The 20,960-nt window shown below is 35.8% G+C and overlaps 1 long non-coding RNA gene across 1 annotated transcript in view; it reads left to right on the top strand.

Moving 5' to 3' along the window:
• LOC309644573 overlaps positions 1–19,658 on the top strand; it is an 85,165-nt gene extending 65,507 nt beyond the window's left edge. The window contains exon 4 of the long non-coding RNA XR_014254497.1: positions 17,803–19,658. This is a non-coding gene — a long non-coding RNA (uncharacterized lncRNA). The remainder of the gene's footprint in view (positions 1–17,802) is intronic.
• Positions 19,659–20,960: the final 1,302 nt, after the last annotated feature.

Genomic DNA, 20,960 nt, shown 5'->3' with positions numbered 1-20,960 from the left:
CACAATCTTCTTTATTTGGAAATGGACAGTAAACATAATTTTTTTAAATTTATCGGCAGCACCACGTGGCATGTGGGATGTGGGATTTTAGTTCCCTGACCAGGGATGGAACCTGCACCCCCTGCATTGGAAGTGCAGAGTCTTAACCACTAGACCACTAGGGAAGTCCCTGTAAACATAATTTTAATACAAGTCAAGTAGATGACTTGCGCTTTTTTTTTCTTTCCTTTTTTTTTTTTTTTTTTAACAGTCCCGGTCTTTTATTTTCTTTACACCCATCATGCTACGAATTCATAGGGAATGGGCTCCATCCAACAGTTCAGGCTCCTTTGCATTGGTTCTCACGAAGTGTGCTTCTCTCGGTGCAGCAGGCTGGAGCTTCAGCTGAACCCAAGTACCTTTCTCTTTGGCCTCCTTCTTTTTCTGATCATTTTCCTTCACACGTTTCGGGAAGCTGTCTCAGCTCTTAGCGTGCTTAACATGCTCAATACGCGCATTAGTCTTGGCAAGAATTTTGCCAGGTATGTTCGTGGTGAAATGGTGGTAAAGATGGGAAGCAGAAGAAATGGAGGGATTTGAGAAGGTAGTTATGAAAGAAAGAGGTTCAAGAAGGATTTCCAGATTTCTGAGATGGGCAATTAAGAGGGGATGGGGGGCTTCCCTGGTGGCGCAGTGGTTGAGAGTCTGCCTGCCAGTGCAGGGGACACGGGTTCGAGCCCTGGTCTGGGAAGATCCCACATGCCGCGGAGCAACTAGGCCCGTGAGCCACAACTACTGAGCCTGCGCGTCTGGAGCCTGTGCTCCGCAACAAGAGAGGCTGCGACAGTGAGAGGCCCGCGCACCGCTATGAAGAGTGGCCCCCACTTGCCGCAACTAGGGAGGGCCCTCGCGCAGAAACGAAGACCCAACACAGACAAAAATAAATAAATAAAATTAAAAAAAAAAAAGGAGGATGGAGTTGTAGTCCACAGATATAGTAACACAGAGAAAGAAATTTTTTAGTAAGGAGGAAAATAGTACAAAAGTCGTGGTAGAAAAAAAAGAATGGATTAATTTAATTTTGGATCTTTGACTTTAAAAAGTCTCTGAGACATTCAAGTAAAAATATTCGGTAGTTTGTAGATTAAAATCAAAATTTGGAATAGAGAGGGAGATTGGAAGTCACCTAGTATTCTCTAAATCCTGACTCTACTACTTCAGCTCCAGAATGTTTTGTGAAACTTAAATCATCTAGGAAGTCTGTATTTTTTTAAATTGTTTTCCCCCAAATCTTTATCTATTTAGTGTCTATGTTTTAGAAAACAGCTTTCTTAGTGTACAGTGATCTGCAATTCTTTAAGATATTGCTTTATTAAAAAAAAAATTATAGTGGCTCAGAGCAGGAAATGTAATCAGCAACTTCTGAGTTGGTATTCTAGCTTTCCTACTTCCTAGCTGTGTGATCACGGGCAACCCATTTAACCTCTCTGAATCTTTCCTTTACTGTAAAGTGAAGATATCATTGCTGAATGAAAGCACTATCATGAGGATTAGATGATATATAAAATGGCTGGTGGAAGAGGTGACGTTGCGATAACTTAAAAATGGCTATATTAATGTTAATAGGATAAATATCGTTGACTGGTAGTACATAGTAGATGGTATAATTGGCCCTTCTACTAAATTTCTCTCATTTATTGCTCACAAAAACCCTGGGAGGTAAATATTATAATTCCCATTTTATAGAAAGATAAAAACTCACAGGTCAATAGTCAAAAAGCTACAGAGTCAAGATTTGAAGCCAGATTTTTAAAATCTTATTTCTGGCATTTTACTTGCTCCCTTAGTGCTTCAGAGATCATGGATTAAAAGTTCTTGTCTGTTTCCCGAGAGCCTTCAGTTTTGTACCATATAGAAGGATGCTCTGTAAGTACAGATGAGCAGATTCAGGACAAGGCAGAATGTTTATTGAGCTTCTATTATGTGCCAGACACCGTAGCATGCAGTGAGAATACAAATAGTTCTTGCTTTGCTATTGACATCTTGGCACAACAAGCATTTTTACAGATAACTATAATGCAGTGTGTGGTCTGTGCTCAACTAGAGGTGGGCAGGGAAGGGAAACAGCACAACGAGGAGGGAACAATTTAGTTTTGTCGTAAGTTTGGGATGAGAGTGAGATAAAGTCCCCCAAGAATCCTCAGAGAAGGTGAAATCTGAACTCGGCCTATTTTGGAGAAGTTTATGCAATATAAAAATAATTCTTGATCTGTGTCTCTACTAAATTTGGAAGGCCATAGTTGACGTGAGACGTCTCCTCTTTCTCACAGTTTCTTATCCGACACTAGAAATAACACTATATCTGACAGCTTATAGTAATTGGTGAATTGTATTTTAGTGGTATTACTAAAATTGTATGTTAGTAATTGTATTTTAGAAAAATGATCTGACCACTTTAGAAGACCTAGATTTTTATAAATTTCGATTTAGTAAGTACAAAATATATACATGTTTTTTAGTATTTTATTTGTTTATTTATTTTGGCCGTGTTGCGCAGCATGTGGGATCTTAGCTCCTTACCAGGGATAGATCCCGCACCCCCTGCAGTGGAAGCGTGGAGTCTTAACCACTGGACCGCCAGGGAAGTCCTAATAAGTACAAGATATTTTGAAAAATTAAATAACTACCCTGATGGCCTGAATTCAAATTCCAGAACTGTTTCTGGAATACTTCAGATACGTCATCTTAGGAGGTTACTTTACTTTTCTGTTGTTCAGTTTTCTTATTCGTAAAATAAGGTTGTTGGAAAAATCAAGTATTAGGAAGAGATGGTGTAATAGTAAAAGCTTGGGCTCCCGAGTAAATCTGCCTGAGTTTGAGTCCTAAACCTATTGTATGCTAGCTGTGTGACTTTAAGCAACTTACCTAACTTCTCTGTGCTTCAGTTTCCTCATTTGTAAAATGAGGATAATGATAACCTCCTTCAATTGTGCTAGTACAATTTACTGAGTAGTTTGCCATTTCCTAATTTGAAATACCATCTTTACTATATATTAAATTCTTACATAAGGTAAATAGATAGGGGATTTTCTAATGCATTCATTGTTCAGTCTCTATAACATCCAACTAGTGTATTTTGTTAATTGCTTTAGCTTTATAAGACATAATCTTGAATACATAAAGATCAATTCTCCCCCCATCATTCTCTATCTCTATGCATACACACACACACACACACACACACACATACACACGTGCACACATGAGCATGCACACATGAGCATTCACACACAGAGGTTTTGCTAGCTCATTCTTCCTCGTGGTAAACTTAAAATCATTTTGTAAAGACGCAAAATAAAATCCTGTTGAAGTTTATAGAAATTGTATCAACCCACAAATTAATTCAAGAAATACTATTAGATCTCACTAGCTAGAAATAAGTCAATTATTTTCTAACCTTCTTTCATATCCCATAGGAAATTTTTGTGCTTTTCTTCACAAAAGCTTGTATCTTGCTTGTTGTATTAATTTCTGACTCTTTTATATATATTTGTTGTTAACGTGAATGGAAGAATAATTTTTCCATTGTTTTTCTGATTAGTGCTCTTCTCTGGAAATGTTACTGATTTTGATATTTATTTTGCAACTAGTCAACTTTCTGAATTGTCTTGTTATATCTAATAGTCTTTTAGTGGAGCTTATCTGATGATCAACTGGATTTTTCATTACAACTTCTTCAAAAAAGATCTGAAATTATGTTTTACCATAGATTGTTGCCTTAAATGTTGTTAAATTCCTCCGATATATATAGGTTTAAGAAATAAAGGCAAAGAAATATCTTACTCTAAAAAGCTTCAGAAATTTATATTGAAGTGTTGAATGAAACAGTTTATAGTTAGCAAATTCAGTAGAAAATTTAATTCTACTCTTTCTTATAATTGAATATTTCACACTTAATAATGCATTTTATCTAAATTCTGGAATATTATACTTCTTTACTTTCCATGTTTTATTCCTTATAACTCCTTAAAATATAGGGAAATTAAAAGTCCATTGAATGGTGTCCAATTATCACCTACTACTGTAAGATCAGCTATGGACAAGTTTGATCGCTTTGAAGTCTGAACACAGGATTCATTTAATGGCACTCTCTTATTTGTACCAAGAAATAATGCTGACCTAGGAAACAATTTGTTTTGAAACAGGTTAATGGCAGGAACGTTAAATTTGGTCCCTAAAAGTCTGAAAAAAAATCCATAAGTAGAAAGGAAAATTCATTTAAACTGAAAATATAACATTTTTATTAGCTAAGAGAAAAAGGCGAACATCATTTTCCTATATTATTGATACAGACATTCTAAACATTACTTTGCCAGCAAACTAAATTGGAATTTCTGACATAGTTCTCTTTGGAAAACTTTCTTACTTGGGGATTTTATTAAGCCAAATTATGACTGAACATTAACAAAAATTACAAATAATGTTTATTCTTGTAGACTTTGACTATAAGGTATCAGTGAAGCATCCACTGAGTATCTAAGTCCTAAAATTTTAAGATTTTGGATTGTGTACACAGGTGGTTGAGTCAGACAATCTTTTATTTACATACATAGAAGGAGAAGGGCTATAGTATTTCTGCCGGTAGGTTCCAAAGAACTGAGTGAACTTTCATTATGTGAAAAAAGGAGAAGGCAGGAAAGATTTTGAATGCCAAAGCTGCTATGAAGAAAGGAAAGGCAGGCTAAAGGAATAGATAGAAAAACTCATAGGAGGTATTGGAAAAGACTTCTGATTTTTTTAAATTGTTATTGAAATATAGTTGATTTATATGTTGTGAAGACTTCTGCTATTGATGTCATCAGAAAGTCATTTCATCACTAAAGCACAAAAACACACATAGGAGTTACATCAGCTGAAGTAACAGAATTTTATTTACAAAGGTACTTTCTTGGCTTTTATATTTTGTTAAACCTTCAAAATCATAGTATCATAAAATATCAACTTAGCAAATTCTTATATGAAGCGAACAGGTATTTTTTACATTGTAAATATATTTGATAATGGCATGAGAAATTAATTGTAAGACAACATAAAATTAAACAAATCTCATGCAATAAGCTCTGTTATTCCACCAGAGAAAAACCTAGTTTATTGTTATATTTGGCCTGATCTATCCTATTTGAATTGTGGTCTCCAACACTGGATAATAAGTAGTTTGAGGACACTTCTATATATTCAGTTACCTAGCATAGTATTTTATATATAATAGGCACTGAATAAATATTTTTGATTGAAAGAATGATACTTCCACTGGATACTTCAAAGATCTTAGACATTTTAAAATTAAAAATCTAGTTTGCAACTTAAATCACATGAGTTGAGGCCAATATTGTCTAAATTCTTTAATTAAAAATATTTTGTTACAAATGTTATCTCATTCTATGAAATTCTTTGCTAAATGATACATATGCTAGCTACTATTATTCCAAAGGCATGTGCTACTTAATATTATTTCTAAGACATGAAGTTGTTTTAAAAATGTGTTTTTGAACGACAATATACTTTTGCACCTCATTATATTTAAATTATATTATATTTAAAATGAGTATCATTTTGTAATAAAATTTAAATAAACTGGTCTGTAAAAATAAAGAAAGCCCTCAGAAAAAGGGCTTTGCAATCCTAAGATCCATTAAATATTTTGGCTTTAGACAAATCCTCCAAAACTGCAGTAGAAATTATAAAACAAATGTTTACCAAGTGTAAATGATCTCTCAGGCTTTCACAGTCATTCTTTTTTATATGGAATAAAAGGTTCTTAAAATTCTATAGTGCTTTACACTTTTCAAAAGTTTCACACACATTATTTCATATAATCCCATAATCACCCTTTCTTTTCTCCCCCCACCCACCGCCCCGCACCTATCTTGCCCCTCCCCCCTTCCCTCTCCCCACCAGTAACCACTAGTTTGTTCCCTATATTATTCACTCTCATTCTCGATCACTCACTCCTCCTCAACCTTTTTATCTATTCCAAACTCAAATTATTTTGATTTCGAGGGGAGTTACTCCGCGCATTTATAGAACACATCTATGCTGCAAAGGCAGCGCTTCAGTGTTTGAGGCTGGTAGGGCTGGTAGAAGTCAACGAAACCTACAAAAATACTCATAGGCTCAGATACACGTGCAGCTGTTGTCCACTAGGGATATAGGGCGATAATAGCACAGTATCTTGGATGAGTTATGAAAACTAACTCCCAGGTCTGATCTTGTTTGCTAATACGCCCTCAAGTCAGTAATTCAGCCCATCTTAAATTATTTCCTTATCTAGATGGTACAGCTGGCAAATATAACAGAAGGAACACCTGAAAATGACTCTTAAAAATCAAGTTACTTCTGTATCTCCAGCTGGTACTTGGATCAGTACAAATGAAATTTTAGTGGCCAGTACAAAATGCTGAAGGTCTTTAAATTTACATCTGTTCTTTTTTAAAAAGTCCCTGACTTAAAAAAAAATCTCTTCTCTCCTTTTTTTCCTGAAAGAAATATGAAAAGATGTGTCTTAGTAGTTTCAGTCTACTTGACTGTAAAAAAAAGACTTCGAGACTTGTCTCTTTGCCAATAAATCATTCCTCTCCATTATTGGCTGTCTATTTTATGAGCTTTGACTAAGCCACAAATACTCTAACAACGTAAAAGCCTAATTTAGTAGAAGACACTAATGAGAGAAATGTCTCCTACATTCTCCAGGTAATGAAGTACACTTTCAGGTAATGTTATGGTGTTTGCATTTTTTTATTTTCACGAATATCCAATCATCTTGAATGTATTAATTGAGATCCCAGAGTAGTAAATGTACAATTATCTGACATACATACCCAGCTAACAAGTATAAAATATTTGCACTAGGCGCCATCCATCAGATTTATGTTATTTTCCATGTTCATTATGATTGTAGGCTCAAATGGCAGTGGTCATTAACCTGGTGAAGATACTGGTATGCAAGCAGTTGTGTGGGAATGAAAGCTTTTAGATTCATCTGGTTGCAACATAGTATTAATAGACAATTTAAACTATTTGTCACTTGAAAAAATACTTGAACAATTCTTATCACTTAGAATATAATAAAAATGAATGTAACAGATGAATTACTTTTATCAACAGAAAAGGGTAAGAACACGCTGTTTTCAGTCCTAGCTGAATGGTTCTTTCTACCAGGAACACCTTCCTGAACATCCCTGCTTGGCTGATGGTCCCTCTTCTGTCTTTTATAACCTATAACCCTTTGTAAACCTTTTCAAGGCTCTGATTAATTTTATGAAAATTTTCTATTTTTCTAACCCACTGGCCTATATTTATCACCTTTGTATGCCCAGTGCCTAGAAAAATGCTTGATGCGTAGGTACTCAACAAATATTTATTGGACTCACCAGAGGAGTAATGTTTATGTATAATGTCTATTAAATCAAAAGTATTACTTGAAGATACATAAATTTAAATAGGCTTTTTGGAGTCTATAAAATATAAGCACCTCTAAACCATTTTCCACCCAATTTTTTTGGCACTATATGACGAAAATTTTTAAAATACTATATTGCAGGTGTCAGTAAGCTTTTTCTGTAAAGGGCCAGATAGTACATATTTTCAGATATGTGAAGTTTTAGATGATCTGGCCAGATAGTCTCTATCACAACTAATCAACTCTTCTTTTTTAGCTTGAAAGCAATCACAGAAAATACATAAATGAATGAGCATGGCTGTGTTCCAATAAAACTTTATTTTGGCATACTGAATTTGAATTTCATGTAATATTCATGTGTCATGAAAGACTTTTCTTCTTTTTTAACCACGTAAAAATATAAAATTCGTTCCCAGCTCATGGACTGTACAAAAAAACAAGCGGTTGACCCCTGCCATATAGTATGGAATTATATATTGCTGCCATTCCCACCTAGTCCAATTAATGAATATTGGACTCTGATGTCTGTGTGGAAGTTGAATTTGAGAAATCAAGACTAAAAGCAGGGGATTTCCCTGGTGGCGCAGTGGTTAAGAATCCACCTGCCAATGCAGGGGACATGGGTTCAATCCCTGGTCTGGGAAGATCCCACATGCCGCGGAGCAACTAAGCCCATGTGCCACAACTAAAGATCCTACATAAAGAAACTAAAACATGCCACGGTGAAGATCCCGTGTGCTGCAACTAAGACCCTGTGCAGCCTAAATAAATAAATAAATATTAAAAAATAAAATAAAAAGTTAAAAAAAAAAAGACTAAAAGCAGGAGGTTGTAGTAATCCTCATCAGACACAATAATTGCCTGAACTAGTAGGAAGAACAAATAAGAATTTGAGCCCAGAAATATTTAGGAAGTTTATATCACTGGCCCTTTATAATCAACTCTTTGGTGAGAAAGCAAAGTTCTAACTTTAGTGTCTTTTGGATGGTGGTACCATGAAAATTGGGAATACAGGAGAAGGCGCAGTTCTGGGGAAGGATTAGGCCCATATTGGACATAATGAGTTTTAGGTGCTTGAGTGGGAGCTAGATGAAATATCCACAAGGGGGCTTGAATAAACGATCTGGACCCTAAAGAGAGTTATGTCTAAAAGTGTGAATCTGTTAGTCATTTGCGTACAAATAGTTACTGAAACCATGACAAATGGGTAAATCTGATTGCTCAGGATAAAATATAACAAGTCAGTTACGCCTTGGGATAGATGTAGGAACACCAGTATTTAAAGGTAGGAGAAGGAAGAGGAGATCGTGAGTATGAGGAAGAAATGGCCAGAGATGGGAGGGCAGCCGGCAGAATGAAGAGTTTGGATGCTGAGAAAATAGAAGTAGGTATCAAACGCCGTAGAGAAATATAATAAGATGGCAACTTGGTTTTGAGAATAAGAAGATGACTGGCATTTTAGCAAGTGCAACCTGGGGATAGAAGTCATACAGGCAGTTGGTTGATATGCATTGAGAATGTGAAATTAAAACTACACTGGAGAGGAATTTTGATGTGAAAGGAAGGTTGGACTGAAGATAGAGAGCTCTGAGGTAAAGGTCAGTTCCTTCTTTTTTGTCTGGGGGAAGCTTGACTATGCTTACGAGTTGAGGACAATAAGCTAGAAGAGAGAGAGGAAGAGGAGAGGAAGATGCAAGAGAGAGTAACAGAGGAGGTGACTGAGCGAGCAAAATCACGGTGTTGGTAGAAGGAGGAATTAAGGGCACAGATTGGGTTTGAATAGGGGGAGATCATCTTTTCTCGAAAACTGAAAGAGAGGAAGTTAGGAATGAGCGTGGGTGGAAAGAAACCAGTACGCAGGGAGTAGCAATTGAGAGATAATGCCTTAATTTTATGTATAGAATAGGAGGCATAATCATCTCTTGAAGATTGGAAGGAGGCAGGAGTTAAAAAGAGAGTTTGAGGGTGGTGTTGAACGTTTGAAAATATGTTGAGGGGAATGGGAGTAGATTGACCATGGACAAGAAAAAATTAGGCCCCAACGTTCATAGCAGCTCTATTCACAATAGCCAAGACATGGAAGCAACCTAAGTGTCCATCAACAGACTTCTTTTTTGTATATAACTCTCTCTTAATTGGAAAAGAGCAGCTTCCTGTTGTGCACGACCTGACTCAAGTCCACCTCTCACTACTCAGAAGAATGGACATTTCTTGGATAGCAACAGCAAGCTTCCTTTATATGCAGCAATCCCGGGTTCTAAATCTAATGCTTTTGTCTTTACCTTTAGAGTAAAAAGACGCCGTCTTCTGGGTACACTGATGAGGGAGAAGTCTGTGTCCTCAGTGGGCTTATTGTTCAGAATATAAACTGCAGGCTAGATAATAGAAGAAAGAACAAATAAAGAAATTAGTGAAATGGGGGCTGAAATGTCACTGTAGGAGAAGAGTGAGGGGAAACAGAGACTCCGGAAAGAGGATGGGGCCAGTGAATGGGGTGTGAGGAGGAAGGAGAGGATTGGGAGATGGCCTTTGACAGGATACCCCATCATCTTCAGCTGTAAATATAATCATCGTTGGAGTATAAATTGCCTTGCCTCACCCCACCCTGGTTCTTCAAAGGCTTTTAACTGTATGAGCCTTGATTCTTTTTTTTAATTGTATTTTTTATTTTTTGCAGTAGGTCCTTGTTGGTTACCTATTATAAATATAGCAGTGTGTACACGTCAATACCAAACTCCCAATCTATTCCTCTCCCCTACCCTTCCCCACGCTAACCATAAATTCATTCTCTAAGTCTGTGAGTCTGTTTCTGTTTTGTAAATTAGTTCCTTTGTATCATTGTTTTCTTAGATTTCACATATGAGTGATATTGTATATCTGTCTTTCCATGTCTGACTTACTTCACTTAGCATGATAATCTCCAGGTCCATCCATATTGTTGCAAATAACATTATTTCATTCTTTTTCATGGCTGAGTAATATTCCATTGTATATATGTATCACATCTCCTTTATCCATTCATCTTTCCATGGACTTTAGGTTGCTTTCATGTCTTGGCTATTGTAAACAGTGATGCAAAGAACATTGGAGTGTATGTATTCTTTTGAACCATGGTTTTCTCCACATATATGACCAGGAGTGGGGTTGCTGGATCATATGGTAGCTCTATTTTCAGTTTTTTAAGGAACCTCCATACTGTTCTCCATAGTGGCTGTATCACTTTACATTCCCACCAACAGTGCAAGAGGGTTCCCTTTTCTCCACACCCTCTCCAGCATTTATTGTTTGTAGATTTTTTGATGATTGCCAATCTGACTGGTGTGAGGTGATATCTCATTGTAGTTTTGATTTGCGTTTCTCTAATAATTAACAATGTTGAGCATCTTTTCATGTGTCTCTTGGCCATCTGTATGTCTTCTTGGGAGAAATATCTATTTAAGTCTTCTGCCCATTATTTGATTGGGTTGTTTGTTTTTTGGACATTGAGCCACATGAGCTGTTTGTAAATTTTGGAGACTAATCCTTGTCAGTTGCATTGTTTGTGAATATTTTCTCCCATTCTGTGGGTTGTCTTTTAGTTTTGTTTGTGGTTTCCTCTGCTGTGCAAAAGGTTTGAGTTTAATTAGGTCCCATTTGTTTATTTTTGTTTTTATTTCCATTGCTCTGGGAGACATTGAAAAAGATACTGCGGCAATTTATGTCAAAGAGTATTCTGCCAATGTTTTCCTCTAAGAGTTTTATAGTATCTGGTCTTGATTCTTGATTTAACAACTGGCAAGAGCATCTTCTGATGCCCCATCCTGACAGATAAGAAATATAATTCCATAATTTTCATCTTTCCTCTCTTCTGATTTTAGACTATACTTTTTGGTACTTCTATTGGTTACTCTTTCTACTTTAAATAATAAACTCCTTTTTTTTTTTTTATTGTGTCAGGTTTGGATAGTATTTTTTGACTTTTTATGAACGAAGGTGAAGGAAACCCTGCTCCTGCATGATCCTTCACCTCACTTTCCCACCCCCACCTCTCAACCTCTCCCGGCTTACCCTGACTTTTATATTGCCCAAGTTTATTTTATAGAAGTATGCCTGCGAAATCTATTTCAGGTCTCTCAGGTGGTCCTTACCTTTGGTCAACTTTGGCTGAGAATAGAATTCTAGACTGAAAAGCCTTTTCCTTAGAATTTGAAGTATTTTTCCAATGTTTTCTATCTAAATACAATATTGCTAATAAAAACTCTGTTGCTAATTCAATTCTTGTTTCTTTGTAGATAATCCACTTTTTGGTGGGTATTATGAAATTTCATATGTGTGTGTAAATATATGTATATAAAACAATATATATGTACATATATGTATATAGTTATCCCCCGTTAGGTATTTGATGGACTTTTTCAATGTGAAAATCATGTTTTTCTTCTACACCTGGAAAATTTTACTTCCTTATTCATTTGTTATTTAGTTTTTTCTATCTGTCCTATTTTCTGTTTTCTTTTTTGAACCTCCTTTTGAATGAGTCGCAGACTTCCTTGGCTGCTTTTCCACAGCTCTTAACTTTTTTTTTTTAAGTCTTTATTGAATTTGTTACAATATTGCTTCTGTTTTATGTTTTGTTTTTTTTTTGTTTTTTTTTTGACCACGAGGCATGTGGGATCCCACCTCCCTGTCCAGGCATGGAAACTGCACCCCCCACCCCCATTGGAAGGTGAAGTCCCAACCATTGGACCACCAGGGAAGTTCCATAGCTCTTAACTTTTATTTACATCATTTTCACCTCATCAGCTCCGAGAGCACAGATATTTTGTTGTGTTCACGGCAACATCCCCAGCCCTTGCTTGACTCTGAGCAGCTGCATGATAAATACTTGTTCCGTGCATGAGTGAATGAAAGAATTTTTCCCTCCTTTGTCTCTATGCTCTACATTCTGGACTTTTTTTTAACCTCAACCTCCAGTTTTCTAATTATATTTTGATTTCAGTCATCATATTTTTAATTCACAAGAGCTCATTCATTTTCTTTCAGTGGTCTTTTCTCAAAGAAGCTTGTTCTTTCATAATTCGTGGCATTGCCTCAGCTCTCTCTGAAGATGCTAATTGGAAATTTGTAAACGTTCTCTTCTATTCCCTGAATTACATGTTTCCTTTAGCATCTGTTTATACTGTTAGATTTCCTCAAATCTTTGAGTTGCTTTGACTCTCAGTACTTTTGAATGAAGGCATGGTTTTATAAATAGAGGGAGTTTGAGTGGATTTCCTCTGATTCTTTGTAGCTGTTTTCCCTCCAAATATGTTTTGAGAAAGATTTGGCTGAGTGCAAAGTTGCTTAGTTGGTGAATGATGATAGAAATCTAAAACCAGTTGTGTACTAGAACAGGGCTTTTCAAACTTTACTGTGTACGGATATTACCTGGGGGATACTGTTGAAATGCAGATTCTAATTCTGTAGGTCTGAGGGGAAGCCTGAGACACTGCATCTCTAAAAAGGTCCCAGATGCCTATGTTGTTGCTCTGGAGACCACACTTGGAGTAGTATGGCCCTAGCATCCTCTAGCTTCTTTCCTACCTTTGAGGATTTTCTTAAAACAATTATGCCCAGGTATGTAGAGGAGGATCTACTTAGTTTTCATTCGTTTTAAAATGTGGGGATTATTTTAGATTATACTTGGATGTATTCCACAGGAATAACGTCATGATGGTCATGGCTGAACATAATCAGCACCAGTGGGAAAACAAGGCTGTTTTAGATCAGCAAGTATGTATTATGAAGACATTTGCTCCATAGACATCAATTACGATCAGTCCTGTCAACAAATCCTTGTCTCTGAAGCTGGAACACTGGTTGACAGAATCGAGGAAAGCAGCTTCTCTTATAGCAAAAGCGAACAATGTCTACACTGATTTGGAAACTCACCATTTTACATAACAAGGATACAAGTAAACGCAGCACACGTCTATGGAAAAATCACAGGGCAAGTGACTATAGCGTTAAAGCTGAGTCTGTGGGCAGCTAAAGTACGTGCCACTTTTGAGAATAAAAAGAGTGTGTACCTTATTAAAAGCCGCCTGACAGGGTCAGCAGCCTAGTCAGAGAATACTTACCAAGAACAATTTCAATTTTAATAGCTTTTACTACGTATTTCATAAGCATGCCCATTGAAATTGAGTCATCAAAGCCTCCCAGTTCCTCCAAGACAGATTTTAGCCTGAGAGCTTGGAGTAATTATCCCACTGGATGTTAGCCTGTGTAGCTATTTCAGCCTCGTTCATCATTTCAAACAGCTACATACTCTGCTTGCTAATTTCTTCTGATGGATTAGCTGCTCTCACTTGTCTATCTTTTTTTATTTCTGGGGGGTGAAATATTGCCTTCTTCCCATGTTTTAATAAGCTGAGCAGGCATGCACCACTGAACGGCTCCTGACTCCTATTTCTTTCAGCTCAGAGAATGATCTTCTGGGGCAAGAGCTGGGTGTAAATGTGAAGGTGAAAACTTGGCCATTACTACCTGCAGCCTGAAACCGGTTGCTTCCAAAAGGACTGAAAACACAGTTTGGAGCTGAGCTGGTCTGCACTGACCTGTGTATTGTACGTTCTAGGCCGCTCTCCCACCACTGAATGACTGTATTACTTACCTTCTGCTTCTTTTGGGCCTGATCATTATTCCCACCCCCCAGCCCCTGTATCTCACCTCTGCTCTGCCTGTGTGCCTTCCATTAGAAAACCACAATGTGCGCAGAACTATTCATTGCAGGATATAACTTCCTCCGTTCTTCACAGTAATGACCCTGTTGGAGCTTTTGAATTCCGGGGTTCAATGATTTCTTTATTCTCTGACCTCCCAGGGAGAACACACAATTTCACATGCTGGGATATCACTCCTTCTTAGGGAGGTGGTTAAAAAAAAGAAGCAGGGGTTCTGGTAACAAATCAACTCAGGTTTTAATCCTGTCTCTGCCACTCAGAGGCTTTGTGACCTGGAGTAAGATAGTCAACCTCTCTGAGCTTCAGTTTTCTCATCTTCATAATAGGGATAAACACATTTTTCATTCTAGGATATGGTAGCAGAAATTAACAAGTGAGGCCGTGTGTACCTACCCTATAGGAGGCATCTCAGCACATCGAACTTACTACACTTCCTTTATCCTAGTAATTTAACAAATGGGCTTTTCCCCCTTGCACTTGGTGTTATTGTCAGTTAGGGCTGTGACAGCTTTGCAGTGGATCCTAAAACACCAGACGGAATGAAGGCAGAAGCAGATGAGGCCTGCTTGTGAAATTCACAAGCCTCATCTCAGGATCGCCCATCTGCGCTGAGAAGGCATCTGAAGCTCTGCAGTGTGTATAGTCTAGGAGACGCCACTGAACACTCTCCCATTATCCCATTTGGGTATCTTGACACCAGTTTGAAAGACACATATTTTCCCTGGATTGAAAACAGTTAACTGACCCTGTAACCCAAGGTAAAGAGTTCAGAAGATGGACTGCTTCTTCAGATAAAGTCTTCAAACTGACAAAGGCCACGGTAATGGGGGCTCAATCTTCCAACCTTTAGGAAAGGCCAGTCTTCCGAGGGCTGCCAATTTAAGGAAAAGCTTCTTTTACTCTCGGCCCCAGAATTATCCTGTATTTGCTGATAAATTTGAGATGGATACTTTTTATCCAGCTCAGGAGGAAGTGTAAAAGACAGTAATTGGTAATTCTTAGAGGCAGTGGTGCAGCTCTCAAGTCCCTCTCAAGAGATTTTTTGGGAAATGTGATATCATTTGGAATTATATTAATAAGAGCACTACCTGGAATCAGAAACTTGGAATTGGTAGAAGTTTTTTTTTTTTTCTTTCAGAAACATAAAGTATCTGTATTCTTCATTTACACATAAATTATGTAAGTGAGTAAAATCCTCATCATTAGAGAATGACCTTGATGTTAGGACACATTGATATTATAGGTGATATTCTTCTTTGAAATTCTGCAAATTTTTGACATTAGTTATGGTTCAGTGCCAGAATCAAGATCATTAGTGTGGAGTCAAATACTTTTGTATTCACAAGGTAGTAATTAAAATGACGTTTCCAACTATTTATGTATTTCATCCAATGAGATTATATATATATGTATATTTCTTTTTCAATTTGTCATTATCTCCTTTTCCCACTTTTTGACACTGGGTAAAGTGAAATGGAGAATGTGTATCACTACTGGCAAAGAAAGGGCATAGTCCCAAGACCATATGCTAGGGAAACTCACCCACCCCATGGAGCCTTTGTTCACCTCACTGAGGAAAATTCCCATAATATGTGTTCGCTCTTTACTTTTATTTTCTTTCTCAACCTAACCACCCACCCTCCACCGATGAAACAAACAATTTCAAAACAATTTTATTATCTTAAGTGAAGAAATAAAACTTAGTGTCAGACAAAATCTTTCCAAAAGGAAGTCACCTTACTTATTCTATAGAGCCTAAATTTCATAGCAGGGAAAAATGGTTAGTACATATATTTACCTTTATTGTGAAGGCTGGTGGTTTAATAACTTAAATGAAACCTATCAGTAGTAGAAAACGATCTCATAAAATATTGAAGCTGTGTCTCATCATGTTAACATGTATGAGGTGTTGTTATAAAAGATTGAGATTTTTAAAGCAAATTTATCTGATCCGATATAACCCAATGTGTGTCATCCTTAAAAGTGGCAGTTCCATCATCTCTGTCTCCTGTGACTCTTCCTCAAATACTGCTTGACCAGCTAGCTTGAGTAAGACCCCAGTCTGGTTTTTCTGTCCAGAGAAACTGTGATTAAACACTGCTTCCCATTCCCTTTTCTCTGCCCTCCTTGTTAACTTTATAAGAATATAAATATATATTTTTCTTTTTACAAATAAGCCAATGGAGACAGTTTAGTATTACTAACATAATATTTATAGGCTCAAAACAAATGTACTCGTGGGTGATTAGATGTCATTACTGTTACAGACTTTACAAAACCATAGTGGTTCTCAGGCAATACAAAGTAGAGAAGGAATTGTTTGTTTTTTTAAACTGTCAAAAAGGAAACTGAGAGTCATCCTAGACTCAACTTGTGTCCTCAACTCCTGCTTTTCTTCCCACCCCATCTCTCATTTTTAGTCTACTTAATAAATGGCATTAAAAAAAAAAAGTGGTCTCTCATTCTGAGGATGCCTACAAAAGGCAAACATCACAGACATGTGGAGTACCTGCATCCTTGACCCAAAAGGACAAGTAAACATTAGAAGGATGCTCTTCATGTACACATCCTGAAATGTGAAGTAAATGAGTCACATTAACTCAATACCTTATAAACTCAGTCTTAAAGTCCATAAAGCTTCACTGACAAACACTAATGCTTAATATGAGGCTGAAAGATGCAAGTTCATACAAATAGTTAGAAATTAAGAAAGAAGAATAAATAGAATTGGAATGAATGACTGTACTATTTGTTCTTCTCTGATTCAGACATTATGGTTTGTCTTATAAATCGGTTTTATCATAAAGGAGGAAATAGGCATATTACAGAAAAGCTTGAAAAGAAAGGTAAATAAAATGTTCACTCACTGGGGAACCCAGATATAGCATAACAACTATGAGAGTTTGCAAGTTTTCTTTCAGTGTTGTATGTGCACGTATATGTTTTTATTCAACAATTTAAACGAAACTTTGCATACCATTCGATGACTTTGTTTTTTCATTTAAGCGTTCTCCTTGTTTTTACATAATCATCCTAGTCATTGGTATAAATTAACGTGGTACACTCTTTGGAGAGATGTTGCACAAGTTAGTTATCCTTTCTATTAATGGGCAATACCATTTTTTTTTTAGTTTTTAAGATTATGAATAATTCTGTGATAAATTCCTTTGTGTATAATTTTCCCCCCAAATTGAATATTATTTCTTAGAATAAATTTTGAGAAAGGGTGTTTCTTTCCTAAATGATAAAGCAGAGAGATTTTTAACCCATTCTAGTTGTAGAAAATCTTGAAAATACAGAAAGGTATGAAGATGAAAATAATAATTATGTACAATCCTACAAACTAGAAACATAAACACTAGTAGCATTGTAGTATGTTTACTCCAATGGTCTTTTCCCTATGTGAGTCCCCTCCCCCCATACATGGTTTGTAAAACTGAAACCTTATCGTGTATAAGAATCGAGTTCTGCTTTTCTTCATTTCACATTGAGTCATCATTTTTTCAGGTCATTAGTCTCCTAAATATGATTTTTAATGGATATACGATTATTCATTAGTCATTTCCTTATTGTTGAATTTTTAGTTGTTTCCAAAATTTTGCTGTTATGAATAATATGTCTTTGTATCTTTGTATGTATCTCTGATTTTTTTTTTTCCTTTAGGATAGGATACCAGAAGTCATACTGTTGGGTCAAAGGCTGTGCCCTTTTAGAAATTCATATTGCCCACTTGCTTTTCAGATAAGTCATATCAAAGTACACTCTTACTGGCAGTGTATGAAGATACCTGTCTCATTGAACCTTCCTTAACATTTAATAATATTATCAGATTTTACTATTTTTAATTATATAAGTGTAGAATGACAGTTCATTTTAAAAGTTTTTACTCATTTTATTACTAGTGAAGCTTTCTTTTACCATGTACTTATTTTCCCAAATTGTTTTGCAGAATAAGGATTTTTTCAAAAAAAAATACATGCCTAGTATAAGAAACCTAGTTACAAACGTAAAAATAATTATTGCTAAAAAATGTCTCACCACTCAGATATAATAATCAGATTATATTAAGTGATCATCATTCCAGACAACCCAACGCAAGTATACATTTCTTTAAAAAAAGCCATTTTATAGAGTTATGATTGACATATAAAACATTATATATATTCAATGTCTAAACTTGATGGTTAAACACAAGAATCCATCACAACCATCAAGGCCACAGACGTATTCATCATCTCCCAAAGTTTCCTCCTGCCCTTTATGATTAGTGTGTGTGGTGTGGGGTAGTGTGTGTTGCAAGAACACTTAACATAAGATTTACCCCCTTAGCAGATTTTAAATATAGGATTCAGCATTGTTAGCTATATAGGCTCTATGCTGTATAGTACATCTCCAGAACCCATTTATTGTGTAACTGAAACTTCATACCCTTTGACCATCACCTCCCTATTTCTCCCTCCCTTTATCCCCTCGTAACCACCAACTTACTCTCTGCTCTTATGAGTTTGACTATATTCTCTTCCACATCTTAATTGACTAAATATCATTGTCCAAATGTGTTTGTTTTAAAGTCATAGGCAAGGGTGGCCCCAGAAATTGGAGCGATGAGGCAGCAAACACTTGGGTAACAAACCGCCACCTCTCATTCATAAACATGACTTCCCTCATTTCCAAGATCCCCAGTTTCCTCTGTGGTTGGTCCTTCTATTCTCATTCTGGAGACCTTGCCTTGAAAGCATGGGATATTCCTAAGCATGTACATTAAGCATGTAATTTACTAGGTCTAAAGCATTGTAATGTCACCCTGTGAAAACTTGTCCACCTGAAACAGAGTTGTATCATTTCCCTATATCCCATCCTTTCAAAACATGGAGTAGTTCAACACGTATGTTTTTCTCTGTGTTCATATTAATTTACATAATTACAATATCTGCCATTTGTATAGAAGTTTAAAATGATTTCACTTCTGTTCTCATTTTTGATTCCTAATATACTATCATTTACATGATATCTTTACATACATAATTTAAGATGGCTGAATCAATTGTCCAAGGTCCCATAAACCTATCTCTTTTGCCCTAATTTTGATCTTGTGCTACAATACATCAACCTATTTGAATTTGAAGAGTATTTATTTTCCATATAACTTTAAGATAGATTGCAAACTCCTCACAGATTTTGTCTGCTGTGTTAGTTTTATATTGCACATTGGACAGTTTATAAAAGTTTATACATAAAATATTGTGTTGTATTAACAGTGGTGATAGAATTGCTTCGAGTCTGATAAGACAGGCAGTTAATCAATCATTTATTGATTATGAAATATTTTCCATTTAATTCTTTAAATTTCAGAATATGGAGGAAATTAAGGCAAATATGTTGCCCTAGATTGGAAGATAATTCGTTTTCAGAATCACCTCACAATTCATAGGTATTTGGGCTGGAAATAGAAAAGAAAGGGAAGAGGAGAGACTGAGATTATCATTGACCTTGAAATTAAATGAGTTTTTTCTTTTTTTCCTTTTAAAATATAACACATAATAGTGCCTTAAAAAAGCACACTAAGAATTCACGGATTTGCCCATTCTATTTACTTGCAAATTCATTCCTTTTTGTTTCAGGATTCCTGAGGTCCTTTCATTGCTACAGGTGTTAGGAATCAAACAGTGGTTTGATTCAAATGAATTCCATATAAAATATGTCATATTTGAAAACCTTAATATTATAAGGTTTATTTTCAGAGAATTTTAATAAGTACCATAATTCAATGGTAGTTTTTCCAAGAGCTTGGCTCTTGGGTTAAGAATATAAAATTACTGCTTAATTATTGTGAAATAAGCTTCAGAAGGCTAAGAAGAATACTATTCTGAGTATTTCCAAAACATATTCAGTGATATGGGACTACCCTAAAAGAAAGTGATGTCCATTAGCAAAGTCAAAAGGCAGGTGACTGTACTTTACATTTGTTTACTTAACATCGAAGCTGCTTCAGATTATCTCATATCACCAGTAATATGAAAAACAAAGCAACATATTCCATTCTGAAATCGCATGGGAGCCAGTTAAAAGAATTTCATCATATTATTTTCACTCAAACTTTCCTATCTTTAGTGAACAAGCACATATGTTTTGGTATGTACTACAAACATTTGCATAAATACCATCTTTAGCCAAGAGATCTTGATAACAGCTGGTAGGTTTTAGCTCATGTCCAATTGTTTCAAGTTAAATGTTATTTACTGATGGGGAATGGAGTAAAAAAAGGAAACTAATATTGAGGGCACTGTGAAGAATAAAAACATAATAATATTAGGTTTAGGATTTTCATATTTTTGGTCTTCAAGATCTTTTGCCAAAGCTAATTAATTAGTTTTCATAGTACCTAGGGAGCTAAATATTATCATCTCAATTTTAAATAAAATTGAAGAATAAAGGTTTAGTGGTTTCCCTCAGGCTACAGAGGGATTAGAATTTCTTTTTTACAAGGAAAATGAAAATGACTGTTTAATAACAATGTTAAATAAGATAGAGGACATGGAAGTGCTTATTTACAACACCAGACCCATAGCAATAAATGTGTGTTGAATTTTTTAATTGTTATACTACAGGAGAAAAAATGTTCAATATATATGCTTCCCTTAACCTGAAATTTATATGATTTATATGATTTTTACATCTATATATGCTTAGTTACTGATTAGAAGAACTAGAAAAATTCTTGAATGCATGAACTTGTTTATTCTTTTCTCTTTATTTTTTAATTTTCTTTATCTTTTTGGCCACGCAGCATGTGGGATCTTAGTTCCCCGACCAGGGATCGA

This window comes from Balaenoptera physalus, assembly GCF_965194825.1.
Source record: "Balaenoptera physalus genome assembly, chromosome: 1".
Lineage (NCBI taxonomy): Eukaryota > Metazoa > Chordata > Mammalia > Artiodactyla > Balaenopteridae > Balaenoptera > Balaenoptera physalus.
The sequence above is the reverse complement of the archived record's forward strand: the minus strand, read 5'-3'. Positions and strand labels throughout refer to the sequence as shown.